Here is a 15202-nt window from a genome sequence, read left to right on the forward strand (position 1 = left end):
CTATAACCAACAATTTCAACCAGAACAATGGCTTCTATAACATAGCTGAACCACTCGCCAAGAAACTTCTTCATCGCTATCCCACATAAGAACATAGAACACTGCAGAAGGTCTACAACTTGTCCAATACCCCTGCCAAGCTACCCAAGACTCTATAACCCCACCCGGTGGATCATCAGATGCAGCATTCTTCACCTGACCTCAACATTCTGACTATAAATACTCTCGTACCTTCCAACCCCAACAGAAGAACCGGAATTTCTCTTTTCAATATCTGTCCCACGATCGCCTTTGCTGCTGGGTTAAGCCCTGGCTCTATTTCTACGACTAAGAACACTCCTCTCCAGCACTATTCTTCGTCTGTCCCGTCTTCCCCGCTCATCCCATTTGGGATCTTACCTGAACTTTCGTTCGTTCAACCTCAGGTAGATCCGTGTGTGACTTGAGAAAGCCCACTGTGTGGGTGAAACGTTGTCAATAAAGGATCACATTATACTGCATTTGTGTTTATATTTCCATTGTGTCGGTATTTTATACCATTTATTACCATACGTAGGAGAAACTTGAAGAACAGGAGGAGAATGAGGTAATCAGTCCCTCAACCTTGAGTCGATGTGTTCAGTCCATCAATCTTGAATAGAATACGGCATAAGTGTGGAGAAGCATCTTATAAACCGTATGGCAGGAGAGGTGCAGCAGTCATAGGTGGTGTCACATTTGTTCAATGTGGAAGTAGGTCGTGCCCAAGAATTAGGCAAGCGAAGAATTCCTAAGTATTAAGATCCCAAGAAGTTGCAGTGTCTGACAGGTTTGTAGATGAATGGTTCAGAGAACCGACATGTTGATAAATTAGACACATGTGCAACTCTTGGGTATCAGAGTTGCACATGTGTCTAATTTATCAACATGTCGGTTCTCTGAACCATTCATCTACAAACAGGAAATAAGTGCATAATGAACCTAAATGTTATAGGAATAGTTGAAAACTTGAGTAGATGTATGACTCACTATAAGCAGAGAGTAGTTTGTAACGAGAGCAGACTGATGTTCCGTTCCGTTCAGTTCCGTTCCAGAGGAGACAATGTCTCGTGATAATATTCATTTGGAGGTAGAAACAGAATGCGACAACTGAAGAGTGTAAGGTGTGCGTAACTGACACCTCTAATGTAGAAGATGACAAGGAACTACATGATGCGGTGACTCTTGAACAATCTGTTTCAACAAACATTAATATCAACGAGTCTTTGGATGACCGTAAGAAACATGAACTACTTAAATGTGTGGGTAAATTCTCAGATGTTTTGACTGATATTCCAGGTGTCACCTCCACGGTAGTCCATAAGATTGACTTAGTCACGGACAATCCTATCAAATGGAAATTATACCCAGTTCCAGTTCACCTTAGGGATGCATTTGACCGAGAGGTAGACAGGTTATTAAAATTAAAGATAATTGAACCTTCAGTATCTGCATATTGCTCACCAGTAGTCATGGTTAAGAAGGAAGACAATTCATATAGATTTGCTATTGACTTCAGAGGACTTAATGCTATAACTTGGTGAGAGGCTGAGTCTATGCCCTTAACAGATAGCGATCTGCACAAATTTTATGACTCTTCTTTCTTTACAGAGATTGATATTGGGCAAACATATCACCAAGTGATGTTAGATCCTTCATCTACGCAGTACACGGCTTGTCCTACACACCAAGGACTTGTGCAGTACAGAACTATGCCCTTCGGTCTGGTGACGGCCTGTGGTACCTACGTGAGATTGATGAGAAAGGTCTTGGGTAGTATGTCAAATATTTCAGTTCATTTCGACAACATTTACGTAATGACACCCACGTGGGATAAGCATATTCAAACATTAACATCAGTCTTACTCAGGTTACGCTCTCTTGGCCTCACTGCCAAACAGAAGAAATGCGTCCTTGTGTATAACAATATTAGATATGAAAGTTAAGACACATGTGCAACATCTGGATATCTTTATTGTAGTAGACGTTTCGCCATCCAGTGGCTTTATCAATACAGATTCTAGGACATAATAGGAAGACAGTAGAACTATATACAAAAGATGAGGTAATCAGTCCCTCGGCCTTGGAGTTAGTGTTCACAGCATCGTGGTGGAGGAGAGTCTGGAGCAAAGGCAAGAAGACTGGCGTTTTTTATAGGCGTCAGTGAATGGGACGGGCAGCAGACGAGGGCAGTCACTGGTAGGCGGGATTCCCCAGTGGAAGTAGGTCCTTCCCAAAGAGATGGGTTAGTTGCAGCAGCCGTGAAGAAGGTCTTGTAGATGTCCTCTGAACCAAGATTCCATGATGTTGCAGTGTCTGACAAGTTGTGCAAGAAAGGTATAAAATACCGACAATATGAAAGTTAAGACACATGTGCAACATCTGGATATCTTTATTGTAGTAGACGTTTCGCCATCCAGTGGCTTTATCAATACAGATTCTAGGACATAATAGGAAGACAGTAGAACTATATACAAAAGATGAGGTAATCAGTCCCTCGGCCTTGGAGTTAGTGTTCACAGCATCGTGGTGGAGGAGAGTCTGGAGCAAAGGCAAGAAGACTGGCGCTTTTTATAGGCGTCAGTGAATGGGACGGGCAGCAGACGAGGGCAGTCACTGGTAGGCGGGATTCCCCAGTGGAAGTAGGTCCTTCCCAAAGAGATGGGTTAGTTGCAGCAGCCGTGAAGAAGGTCTTGTAGATGTCCTCTGAACCAAGATTCCATGATGCTGCAGTGTCTGACAAGTTGTGCAAGAAAGGTATAAAATACCGACAATATGAAAGTTAAGACACATGTGCAACATCTGGATATCTTTATTGTAGTAGACGTTTCGCCATCCAGTGGCTTTATCAATACAGATTCTAGGACATAATAGGAAGACAGTAGAACTATATACAAAAGATGAGGTAATCAGTCCCTCGGCCTTGGAGTTAGTGTTCACAGCATCGTGGTGGAGGAGAGTCTGGAGCAAAGGCAAGAAGACTGGCGCTTTTTATAGGCGTCAGTGAATGGGACGGGCAGCAGACGAGGGCAGTCACTGGTAGGCGGGATTCCCCAGTGGAAGTAGGTCCTTCCCAAAGAGATGGGTTAGTTGCAGCAGCCGTGAAGAAGTCCCTCGGCCTCCAAGGCCGAGGGACTGATTACCTCATCTTTTGTATATAGTTCTACTGTCTTCCTATTATGTCCTAGAATCTGTATTGATAAAGCCACTGGATGGCGAAACGTCTACTACAATAAAGATATCCAGATGTTGCACATGTGTCTTAACTTTCATATTGTCGGTATTTTATACCTTTCTTGCACAACTTGTCAGACACTGCAACATCATGGAATCTTGGTTCAGAGGACATCTACAAGACCTTCTTCACGGCTGCTGCAACTAACCCATCTCTTTGGGAAGGACCTACTTCCACTGGGGAATCCCGCCTACCAGTGACTGCCCTCGTCTGCTGCCCGTCCCATTCACTGACGCCTATAAAAAGCGCCAGTCTTCTTGCCTTTGCTCCAGACTCTCCTCCACCACGATGCTGTGAACACTAACTCCAAGGCCGAGGGACTGATTACCTCATCTTTTGTATATAGTTCTACTGTCTTCCTATTATGTCCTAGAATCTGTATTGATAAAGCCACTGGATGGCGAAACGTCTACTACAATAAAGATATCCAGATGTTGCACATGTGTCTTAACTTTCATATTGTCGGTATTTTATACCTTTCTTGCACAACTTGTCAGACACTGCAACATCATGGAATCTTGGTTCAGAGGACATCTACAAGACCTTCTTCACGGCTGCTGCAACTAACCCATCTCTTTGGGAAGGACCTACTTCCACTGGGGAATCCCGCCTACCAGTGACTGCCCTCGTCTGCTGCCCGTCCCATTCACTGACGCCTATAAAAAGCGCCAGTCTTCTTGCCTTTGCTCCAGACTCTCCTCCACCACGATGCTGTGAACACTAACTCCAAGGCCGAGGGACTGATTACCTCATCTTTTGTATATAGTTCTACTGTCTTCCTATTATGTCCTAGAATCTGTATTGATAAAGCCACTGGATGGCGAAACGTCTACTACAATAAAGATATCCAGATGTTGCACATGTGTCTTAACTTTCATATTGTCGGTATTTTATACCTTTCTTGCACAACTTGTCAGACACTGCAACATCATGGAATCTTGGTTCAGAGGACATCTACAAGACCTTCTTCACGGCTGCTGCAACTAACCCATCTCTTTGGGAAGGACCTACTTCCACTGGGGAATCCCGCCTACCAGTGACTGCCCTCGTCTGCTGCCCGTCCCATTCACTGACGCCTATAAAAAGCGCCAGTCTTCTTGCCTTTGCTCCAGACTCTCCTCCACCACGATGCTGTGAACACTAACTCCAAGGCCGAGGGACTGATTACCTCATCTTTTGTATATAGTTCTACTGTCTTCCTATTATGTCCTAGAATCTGTATTGATAAAGCCACTGGATGGCGAAACGTCTACTACAATAAAGATATCCAGATGTTGCACATGTGTCTTAACTTTCATATTGTCGGTATTTTATACCTTTCTTGCACAACTTGTCAGACACTGCAACATCATGGAATCTTGGTTCAGAGGACATCTACAAGACCTTCTTCACGGCTGCTGCAACTAACCCATCTCTTTGGGAAGGACCTACTTCCACTGGGGAATCCCGCCTACCAGTGACTGCCCTCGTCTGCTGCCCGTCCCATTCACTGACGCCTATAAAAAGCGCCAGTCTTCTTGCCTTTGCTCCAGACTCTCCTCCACCACGATGCTGTGAACACTAACTCCAAGGCCGAGGGACTGATTACCTCATCTTTTGTATATAGTTCTACTGTCTTCCTATTATGTCCTAGAATCTGTATTGATAAAGCCACTGGATGGCGAAACGTCTACTACAATAAAGATATCCAGATGTTGCACATGTGTCTTAACTTTCATATTGTCGGTATTTTATACCTTTCTTGCACAATATTAGATATCTCGGACTGATTTTTTGTAATAACTCTTTGCAGAGTTTAAATTCCACAGAACCCAGAAGTTCATGCATAGCTTTCTTGGTTCTGTAAATTTCTATGCCAAGTTCATCCCCAACATTACAGATCATACAAGAATCTTATCGGACTACCTTAAAAAGTCTGTGAGGGAACCTCTTGAACTTTCCGACGTAGTTCGAGAAAAGTTTAGTGAGATTAAGAACATCTTTTCTAAAGACCCTATACTTAAGATTCCAGATATTAATAAGCCGTTTTGTTTAATAACTGATGCCTCCAATACCGGCTTAGGTGCAGTATTACTACAGTATCATGACGGTACCCCATTCCCTGTATGCTTCCTAAGCCGGAAACTTCTTCCTGCAGAAACGAGATACTCCACCATTGAAAATGAATGTTTGGCCCTTGTGTGGGGTATCTCCAAACTTAAATTTTATTTACTGGGTAAGGAATTCATTTTAAAAACGGATCACAAACCTTTGATATACCTATAAACTTTTAAGGGAAACTACAGTCGCCCCTTGAGGTGGACATTGGCACTCAAGCTTTCAAGTTTCATATTGTGTATATAAATGGTTCATCCAATTATTTCTCTGACTGGTTAAGTCGTGACAGTAGAATATTTGGTGCCTTATACAACTTTCTCGTGTTAGAACTTTTTCCTCGGTAATTCTTCTTATATTCTTTGACTGTAATTCTTGGTATGGGAAAGTGTGAGGGAAATGTTCAGTATAGGAGTAGGGAAATTATTAATGTATGGTGATGGTTGTTTGTTGGCAGTCTGCTATTAAGTTAAGGCAGATGGAGTGCCTAGCTCCTGCTGTCCCCCCCTCTCTCTCTCTCTCTCTCTCTCTCTCTCTCTCTCTCTCTTTTCACCCGATGGGAGGTGATGTCTGAATCTCCAACCAGTGGAGAAATCACTTGACTGGCTGCTTCCATCAAACCTTTAAGTATGCGTTCCACTCCTGTACTATTTTTTTTCTATTTGGGTTTGTCTTAAGAGCTGTACACTTGTTTATTCCTGCCTTGCTTTGAATTTAAAGTCTTTTTTTATTACTCCTCACCAGTTCTTTTAAAGGCTGTACGCCTATCGTGTGAGTGGTTTAGCGAACAGGTTGTAACTGTATTTATTTCTTCACTATAGCTTTGTACACAACTTTCCTTGTATGAATCATAGTCCTGGCTTCGTCTTTGTAGATGCCTTCCTTTCCCACTACATTGTAAAATGCTCCAAACTTCAGAACATCCGTGACTTAACCTGAATCCTTTTTCTTCTCCCTCTTCCCCTTTCCTCTTTCTCCTTTGGGTTGTCTTTCTTCTGCCTGTGGTATTTGTTCCTTCATTATTTATTTTACCTTCTCTGTGTTCTTGCTCCTACCCTTTGTGGCCCCTAGCTCCCTTGCAGTGCTCCACTTAGTATTTGACTGGCTCCACCTCCACCATACTACCTCCTCCACTACTACCTTCTACCTACACTACTTCCACAAACCACCTCCTGGCCTATATATACTCCCTCCTCTCCTTTTCGTTAGTGTGACTTTGTAAATTGTCCAAGTCGGACCGAAACGTTTTCGTAAGCTCCTCTCTTCTATGTGCGGGTTATGTGTATAGCCTTGATTTGTCGGGGTGGATCATCTGACACAGGCGAGGTGAAGATAAGGACAGCAGGGATCTGGCAATGATCTAGTGATCATAACTACCCAAACATACCTGCGATCTAACCGCCCCCTTGCACACTTAACCGATCATCCTAGCCAGCTACACACCCAGCTTAACAACGTGTCTCGTCGGGCATACAACACTATGGTGATATGAGTGGCTATCCAACATTTTCAGTACTGTGGTGATCAGAGGATAAGATCACCTTGGCAGAATCGTGTTGTGGAAACCGTCTTTCGAGTCACGAACAGCTGTGACCCCCCCTCCTCCCCGCTCTCTTCAACAACGGCTTGAGAGTTCCAACACTCTTCAGAGCTCGGTGTCAACAACATCCACACGTCGTTCTACAACTACATCTGTACAAATTAGCTTTGAATTCACGTATTATTTATATATTTCATTTCTTTCAAGTAGGATTAATTCTCATGTTTAAGTGTTTTACATTTATATTTTAAATCGTGTAATAAAAATGTTTATCTTCTCATGTTATTATATTTTCCATCATTTATTTACATAAGGAGGAGCCAGCGTTTTCAACTCCTTAGGAGCTGACAGGGCTGAGTAAGCCTTCACAACATCACTCTCCAAACTGTTCCACTTCCTGACAACTCTATGGCTGAAGAAATACTCCCTAACATTGTGATGAATGGTTTTGAAAACCGACAAGTTGAAGATTGAGACACTTGAGACAAACTTGTCCAACCTTTGGACGAAGACCTACTTCGACTAGTGGATGGTACCACTATGATCCCTCCTCCTCCTGCTTCACCTCACCTGACTACAGTATATAAGCCACGTCTACGGCCCTATGTAGCTGAACCTGGTTCCTTCAACACCACCATCAACGAACTCTTCAAGCTCAACAACATGCTTGGTTTCACATTCCCTGCATCTCCACCTTCCACAGAGATCATAAAATCCACTGCAAATGTCGCCAACATTACCGCTGCTCCACCGCTACCACACCTTCCTCCCGACACAGATATGGACCAATCAGAGACCACTGAGAGGCCGACCGATTCCACCAATGAGAGTCCAGCACCTGCTTCCACCTCCGTCACAACGGACCAATCAGACGCCTCACCACAATCGTCTCAGCCACCAGCCAAGAAGGTTAAAACACAAGAGCCTTGGAATGCATCCCTACGTACTACCGCCACTCCTTCACAAGAAGTCCAGTTCTTGCCTGGTGTAAACTTCTACACAACCAACCAGAATGAGAACGCAATGTACACTCCAGAAATTATTCAACACCTCCACAGCGGGACAGTCAAGTTCACCTGCGACTCAACTCGATCATTCACCACTGAATCCTTGATCAACCTACTCTCAAAAAGTCACTGCTTTGTGGCATTCGATTACACCACAAGGATGAAATTCAGGACTCTCCAGAATGGGGCTGCCGAAGACCGTACCCTCACCTAGCAGGACTGTCATTGATCAATCACCGTGAAGACAAGTTTCCCCAGCACTTTGCTGCCTGCTAAAGCTGGGGTGTGGCTCCAAAACTAACCCTGTAATTGCTGCCTCCGCCCTCCTATGCTGCTGAAGATGCTTCCCACTTGGGGAGTCACCGCAAGACAGAAGAAGTCACCCTCCAACCGGAGGGCCCCAAGAAAGAATACAGAAGAAAGAAGATGAACGACACCCTCCGCCCCGGAGGCCACCGCCTGGTCGCCATCTGGAGAAGACCCGGGCCGGAAGTACCGGCAAACCTACAACAACAACAACCTATGCTGTACATTCTATAAGACTGATGATCACATTATACTGCATTTGTGTTTATATTGCCAACAACCTATGCTGTACATTCTATAAGACTGATGGACTGAACACATCGACTCCAGACTGAGGGATTGATTACCTCAAACTCCTCCTCTCCTTACACCTTTCTGCTTTGTATTGGACTGATGAAGCCACTGTGTGGCGAAACGTTTCCTAAATAAAGATTCCCATATGTTGCGTAAGTGTCTCAATCTTCAACTCCCTAACATCCCAGTAACTCATCTGAGTTTTCAATTCCAGTTGTGACTCCTTGTTGCTGTGTCACATCTCTGAAAAATTCTGTGCTTTTCTACCCTGTCAGTTCCTCTCATTTTATAAAATAATATTATCACGTCCCTCCTGTCTTCCAGTGTCGTCAGGTTGAGTTCCCTCAACATCTCCTAGTAGGACATACCCCTAAGTTCCGGGACTAGTTTTGTCGCATGCCTTTGTACTTTCTCTAATTTCTAGACATGTTTGACCAGGTGTGGGTTCCATATTAGTGCTACATATCCCAATATGGGCCTAACGTACACGGTGTACAGTGTCTTGAATGACTCATTATTTACATATTGAAACGCTATTCTCGATTACCAGGCGCCCATTGCTGCAGCAGTTATTTGGTGGATGTGCGCCTCAAATGTGCTCGGTATGATGCTCACCTCATGATCCTTTTCATTGACTTTTGCAGCCTCTGACCTCGTAGGCTGTACTCTGTTTGCAGTCTTTTTTGTCCTTCCCCAAGCTTCATAACTTTGCACTTGCTGGGGTTACACTCCAGGAGCCGTTTGTCAGACCAGGCTTGCAGCCTGTCCAGATCCCCTTGTAGGCTTACCTGATCCTCTTCCGCTTGTATTCTCATTAGCTTCACATCGTCTGTAAACAGGGACACCTCTGACTCTATCCCTTCCGTCAATCATAGAAGAAACAGCACCGAACCCAGGAATGACCCTAGTGGAACCCCACTTGACATATGCATCCACTCTGACACCTCGTCTCGGACCGACACACGCTGTTTCCTTCCTGTCAAGTATTCCCTGATCCATTGCAATACTTTCTCTCCTATTCCTGCCTGTTTCTCTAATTTTTCAACCAGTCTCTTGTGTGGTACTGTGTCGAAAGCCTTCTTACAGTCCAAGAAGATGCAACCTACCCATTCCTCTCTCTCCTATCTTCTGTTACCTTGTCATAGAACTCCTATAGGTTCGTGATACAAGATTTTTCTTCCCTGAAGCCGTGCTGGTTGTCATGTATTAGTCCATTCCGTTTTAGGTGCTCCACCACTCTTTTCCTGATAATCTTCTCCATAACTTTACATACAATAAATGTCAGCGACACTGGTCTGTAATTTAGTGCAGCCTGTCTCTCCTTTCTTGAAAATCGGGACAACATTCACCTTAGGCAATTGCCCTGTTTCGATAAATTTATTGAGGATTATTGTCAGTGGTACACGCAGTGTGTGTGCGCGCGTGTGTGTGTGTGTTTGGGTGATGCCGAGTTGGCGAGGAATGTCACTAGGGATGACTCACAACTCAGTTACAAGCACACAAGTTGACTCAGCGGGTGAGTAGCAGCATCAGGAGGGGCAAGAGGAGCTGCTGCCTGGGTGAAGTATGTGTGTCCACACCATCAAAGCAACCCAGCCAGCTAGTCTAACCTTGGACCAACCTCGTTGCTTCAGTCTTTACTTGGACCAGTCTCCTCGCCTGTGTGTCTCACACGGACCCGGCTTCGTACCTGCCTTTCTGACATGGACCAGGATTCCTACCTACCATTTCTCAAATTAACCAGGTGCTTTATCTGTCTTGGTCCAGGCTCTCTACTTGCCATTCTGGCATATACCAGGTGTGGATTAGTCTCTCTGCCTGTCATTTAGTATGAACCAGGCTCCTTGTCTGTCATGAACCAGGTTACTTGTTTGTCATGAACCAGGCTCCTCACCTGTAATTCTGACATAAACCAGGCTCCTTACCTGCCATGCACCAGGCTCCTTCCAAGTCATAAATCAGGTTCGTTACCTTTCATGAATCGGGTTCCTTACCTGTCATGTACCAGGCTCCTCACCTGTCATTCTGGCATGAACCAGGCTAACTACCTGTCATTCTACAACGTCTCTGGGAACACACAACTAACGGTTAAGTGTGATCACTGGTTAAGTGCTAACAGTCATCTTACGCTTATTACAACCACTGTACAAGCTTAAAATATTAAATTCCAATAACCTCATAAAAATTAAATCTGGAGAAAGTTTACATCTTACCTCCCCACTTTTTTTTTTATTCAAAACGGCTATACTTATAACTATAATTTTTAAAGGGGTCGAGAGGTAAGCCAGTGGAAGGCCTCGGTCAGATGATCAAAAGCTCCAGCTGTGGGTCATCATATGACTAAGACCAGCGTCAGGAAACACTTGTCATATTTCCTGACAGTTTTTTTCCTAACTTAACCTCACTTTCTTTTTGCAGTTGGTTAATGGTGTTTAAAGTCTATCAGCCTCACGAGGGCTCATTGAGGTTACAGTCGAGAATACTTTAATCCCCAAAATAACTATTAAAGTAAACTGTTTACTTGTACACAGTGATAAATACATAAGTCTCTCGGTGTATATTCCTGGTGTTACTTGTGTGTCACAGAAACCAAGAGCAAGGACCTGCCACCCAGAAATGTATTAAATGGTTTAAAAATTAATTTGTTGTATATTATGAGACTGATGTTAAATTTAATATTAACCTGATACAACAAGTCTTTAATACGTGAGAAGGGTAACTATGAAAAACCGTAAGTTTATATATATAAAACTTACTGATAACCAGCTACGTAATAGAACAGCAGTTCGATAATTCCTACAAGTAGATTTCACAAATAAATGTAAAATTGGAAGCTGATGTACAGGTGCGTCCTCAAGTAATCGCTCGGAGATCAATGTTAGTTCCCAAACAAACAAACAAACAAACACTCTGATCGCGGGTTCTAACCCCACCAGTGGTATAGTTTGTTTGCAATCGTGTCATTACTGTTTCGTGAGTCACTCTATGTATATAATACCAATGTTTAAGATTCTGAAGCTGATTGGAAGAGAGTTTTTCCAGCGATCACACGGAAGCCAATATTTCAGTTTGTTTAATAAATCTGGCAGGTTGAGACCTACACAGACCAGTAACAATGCGAATCTTTCTTTGAGTAAATTATACCACCACTAAAAAGTTTGATGCCCATCAGAAGAAACATTCTCCAGTTATCGCGAGAAAATTAAGAAGTTCGAATTTGTCAGAAAAATTGCAAATTTGAACCAATATTGTCTAAAACTAATGTGGATCGTTTTATAAACAAGGTAATTCAGTGGTGAAAATTTGAAGCCAATCTGAAGAATAGTTGTTGAGTCACGGGAACTTCTACAATATTTACATGCGTAAAACTGATAAATTGGTAGGTACAACGCTCAATGACAATGTGAACCATGTTCGAAGTAAACTGCATAAATACGCAAACCTTGAAGCTCATCAACAAAAACTGTTCTCAAGTTACTGTACGGAACCTTTGGGGGAAGAAAATATGAATAACAATAACCACTATAACCTAGTTACCCATGTCGATGGTTTCGTAACAGTAACACTTCTTTCTCATCCGTTATCCTGCGTTTTTATTTAATACAGAGTTAAAAACTAAATCTCTCTCTCTCTCTCTCTCTCTCTCTCTCTCTCTCTCTCTCTCTCTCTCTCTCTCTCTCTCTATCTCTCTCTCTCTCTCTCCCTCTCTCTCTCTCTCTCTCTCTCTGCTTGAATAACCTAGAACTATCACACTCCTAAGATGCGTTCTTTTGGCATTCCTCCTTCTGTCTCTTCTACACACCTTTAATTCCTTCTCTTGTTCCTCCTGTCATTCAGCCTCTTCCTGTCATTCAGCCTCTTCCTGCCACTTTAAACACCCTTTATTCGCTATTTGCCTCGTGATCTTGAACAAAGAAACCACGTTTAAGTATTTTGATTCTGCTGTCAAGTGTGAGTGTAGTCTCGACTTAAACTGAATTAACAATATCTTTGGCTGTGCATGGTGTCGTGGGTACGGGAGTAAAATTTTTGGGAAGTTTTGGGTAGTGGTGGTTTTGATAAGGACCTGCCTTGTATGAGCCAGTAGTCCTTCTGCAGTGTTCCTACATTCTTATGTTCTTATGTCGGTAATTATACTATCATTATTACAATATCATTATTATACTGTTTGTCTAGTATCATGCATACCTTAAGCCAATAACAACCTTTGCCTCACAATTGGTTAGTTGTGAGGATATTCACTGAATTAACGTGCCATACAATGTTTTATACCAAACTAGTTCAACGACTTAATGTGGCGTAATGTGGTTTAGTCTTGCCCAATTTGTCTTGTGTTAGAGTGGATTTAGTTGATATTACATTGTAAAGGTGAGGTAGCCAGTGTTTTGTTTCAGGATCTCAGGCTGACTGTTACGTGGCAGTGTTTACGTTGTCTGCTGTGCATGAATTTAGTTACATCGCCTAACAGTTCGCAAAAAAAGTTAAATTATTTACAAACATTCTCTCTCAGTTAACAGCAGGATACGTACCTGCTAACTCGGCATCAGAGTACACAGCACTTTAGCCACAAAGCCAGCTGGATAAAGCACTGTGTACTCTGATGCCGAGTTTGCAGGTTGGAATCCTGCTGTAGACTGATAAATAATATTAGCTGTAGTTACATATATATTTCATTATGCATTATTAATTTCGTTTATAGTTTTCTTCGTCTCGTTCTGTGATAATTGTAACTTTATAAATTCAGTTTTTCTTTGTAGGACAGGCCATCCTGAGTTGGTAATTCCTCAGTAATAGAAATTCCAGTTTTGCTGGAACGACACCTATGAACTTTCGTAGATACAGACTCCATTGCGGAAGTCTTGGGGGTCCCTTGAGGGAGGTTCAGTGATGTCGGTGAAGGTCTCTTGATTCAAGGAACTGGATATGACCACTCCTTCCATGGATCGACCCTGATTGCCGCTCATTCTCCCGGGCCATTATTCGACCCCTATATTCAGCCTGCGAGTATTCAGCCGCCCCATACTCAGGCTGCGAGTATTCAGCCGCCCCATACTCAGCCTGCGAGTATTCAGCCGCCCCATACTCAGCCTGCGAGTATTCAGCCACCCGATACTCAGCCTGCGAGTATTCAGCCTCCCCATACTCAGCCTGCGAGTATTCAGCCGCCCCATACTCAGCCTGCGAGTATTCAGCCGCCCCATACTCAGCCTGTGAGTGGTACTCAAACAAAAATTAGGCGCATATACTCATGAGATATTACAAGTTAATATAGGTTTTGTACAGTGTAGAGTAGCAGTACAATTCTGTTGTGCTTATGGGAAAGTTCTGAGCGGCATTGGTCATACAGCGCCTGGGGAGCGCTACGTAGTTTGATTTGGTCCAAGGTAGTGAATGAAAACTCCAATTCCTTGGATCAAGAAGCTTTCAGCGGCATCACGGCATCTCCTTGGAGTGGATGTAAGGCCTTTTAATGTTTCTTGTTAAGCGTTAGGGTGATACGTCAGTTTGCATACAACCACCAGTTGCTTACTTGTCTAGAGGCGCTAATTAGTGTATCAAGTCAGGTGAGAGGGAGTCACCACATGACATACCTGCTACTGGGAGGATTGAACATTAAAATGGTATAAAATACCGACAGGTTGTTAGGTAAGACACATATGCAACAGTTAGGTATCTTTATTTCGAAACGTTTCGCCTACACAGTAGGCTTCTTCAGTCGAGTACAGAAAAGTTGATAGAAGCAGAAGATACTTGAAGACGATGTAATCAGTCCATCACCCTTAAAGTTTTGAGGTGGTCAGTCCCTCAGACTGGAGAAGAGCATTGTTCCATGGTATGAAACAATATGTTTCATACAATATTGTTTCATACCATGGAACAATGCTCTTCTCCAGACTGAGGGACTGACCACCTCAAAACTTTAAGGGTGATGGACTGATTACATCGTCTTCAAGTATCTTCTGCTTCTATCAACTTTTCTGTACTCGACTGAAGAAGCCTACTGTATAGGCGAAACGTTTCGAAATAAAGATACCTAACTGTTACTGGGAGGATGCCAGGTGTGTCAGAACTTGATACCCAATACGTGTTCTCAGACTTTCCATGCACGTTTCACACCTTAAATACCTGACGTAGCTAAGCGATACATGGCTTAGGCGAAAGCTGCTATTTCGACTTGCTAAGAGAAGACTTATGCCACACGGAGACCACATTGGCCACATAGATATGTTCTTGAGGTGTAGCAGGTCAAGTAGGCCCTAGAGACAAGCAGCAAATTATACAGGGTTCCACAAGACGTGGGTTTACACCTTCTTCATTTAACAGGAATCGTTAATGTAATATAATTCTCTATTGAAAATCAAACACACGCACCTCGCTCACAGTCTGGTTGCACAGACCACAAGCCTAGGAACCAACTATGTCGTTTAATTAAATATTAAAAAGAGATCCAACATATCGATTAACTTTTTCTTAAGTTTGCATGAGGACGCAAGCGCTCAAAGGTACTCTAGTGGGATCTTGAAATTATTAGCAAATATATGTTTGCGAGGTTATCTGACTGGCCGAGAATAGGAATTATGTTAATAGAGCAGAAATCAGTGAAGATAATTTGCAGGAAGTTGAACATTGTAATTGGTGGACAGGAGCACTGAGTGCACAAGGGAACACTGAGTGCACACAGGAGCACTGAGTGCACACAGGAGCACT

The sequence above is a fragment of the Cherax quadricarinatus genome, chromosome 4, assembly GCF_038502225.1.
Source record: "Cherax quadricarinatus isolate ZL_2023a chromosome 4, ASM3850222v1, whole genome shotgun sequence".
NCBI classification, from domain to species: domain Eukaryota; kingdom Metazoa; phylum Arthropoda; class Malacostraca; order Decapoda; family Parastacidae; genus Cherax; species Cherax quadricarinatus.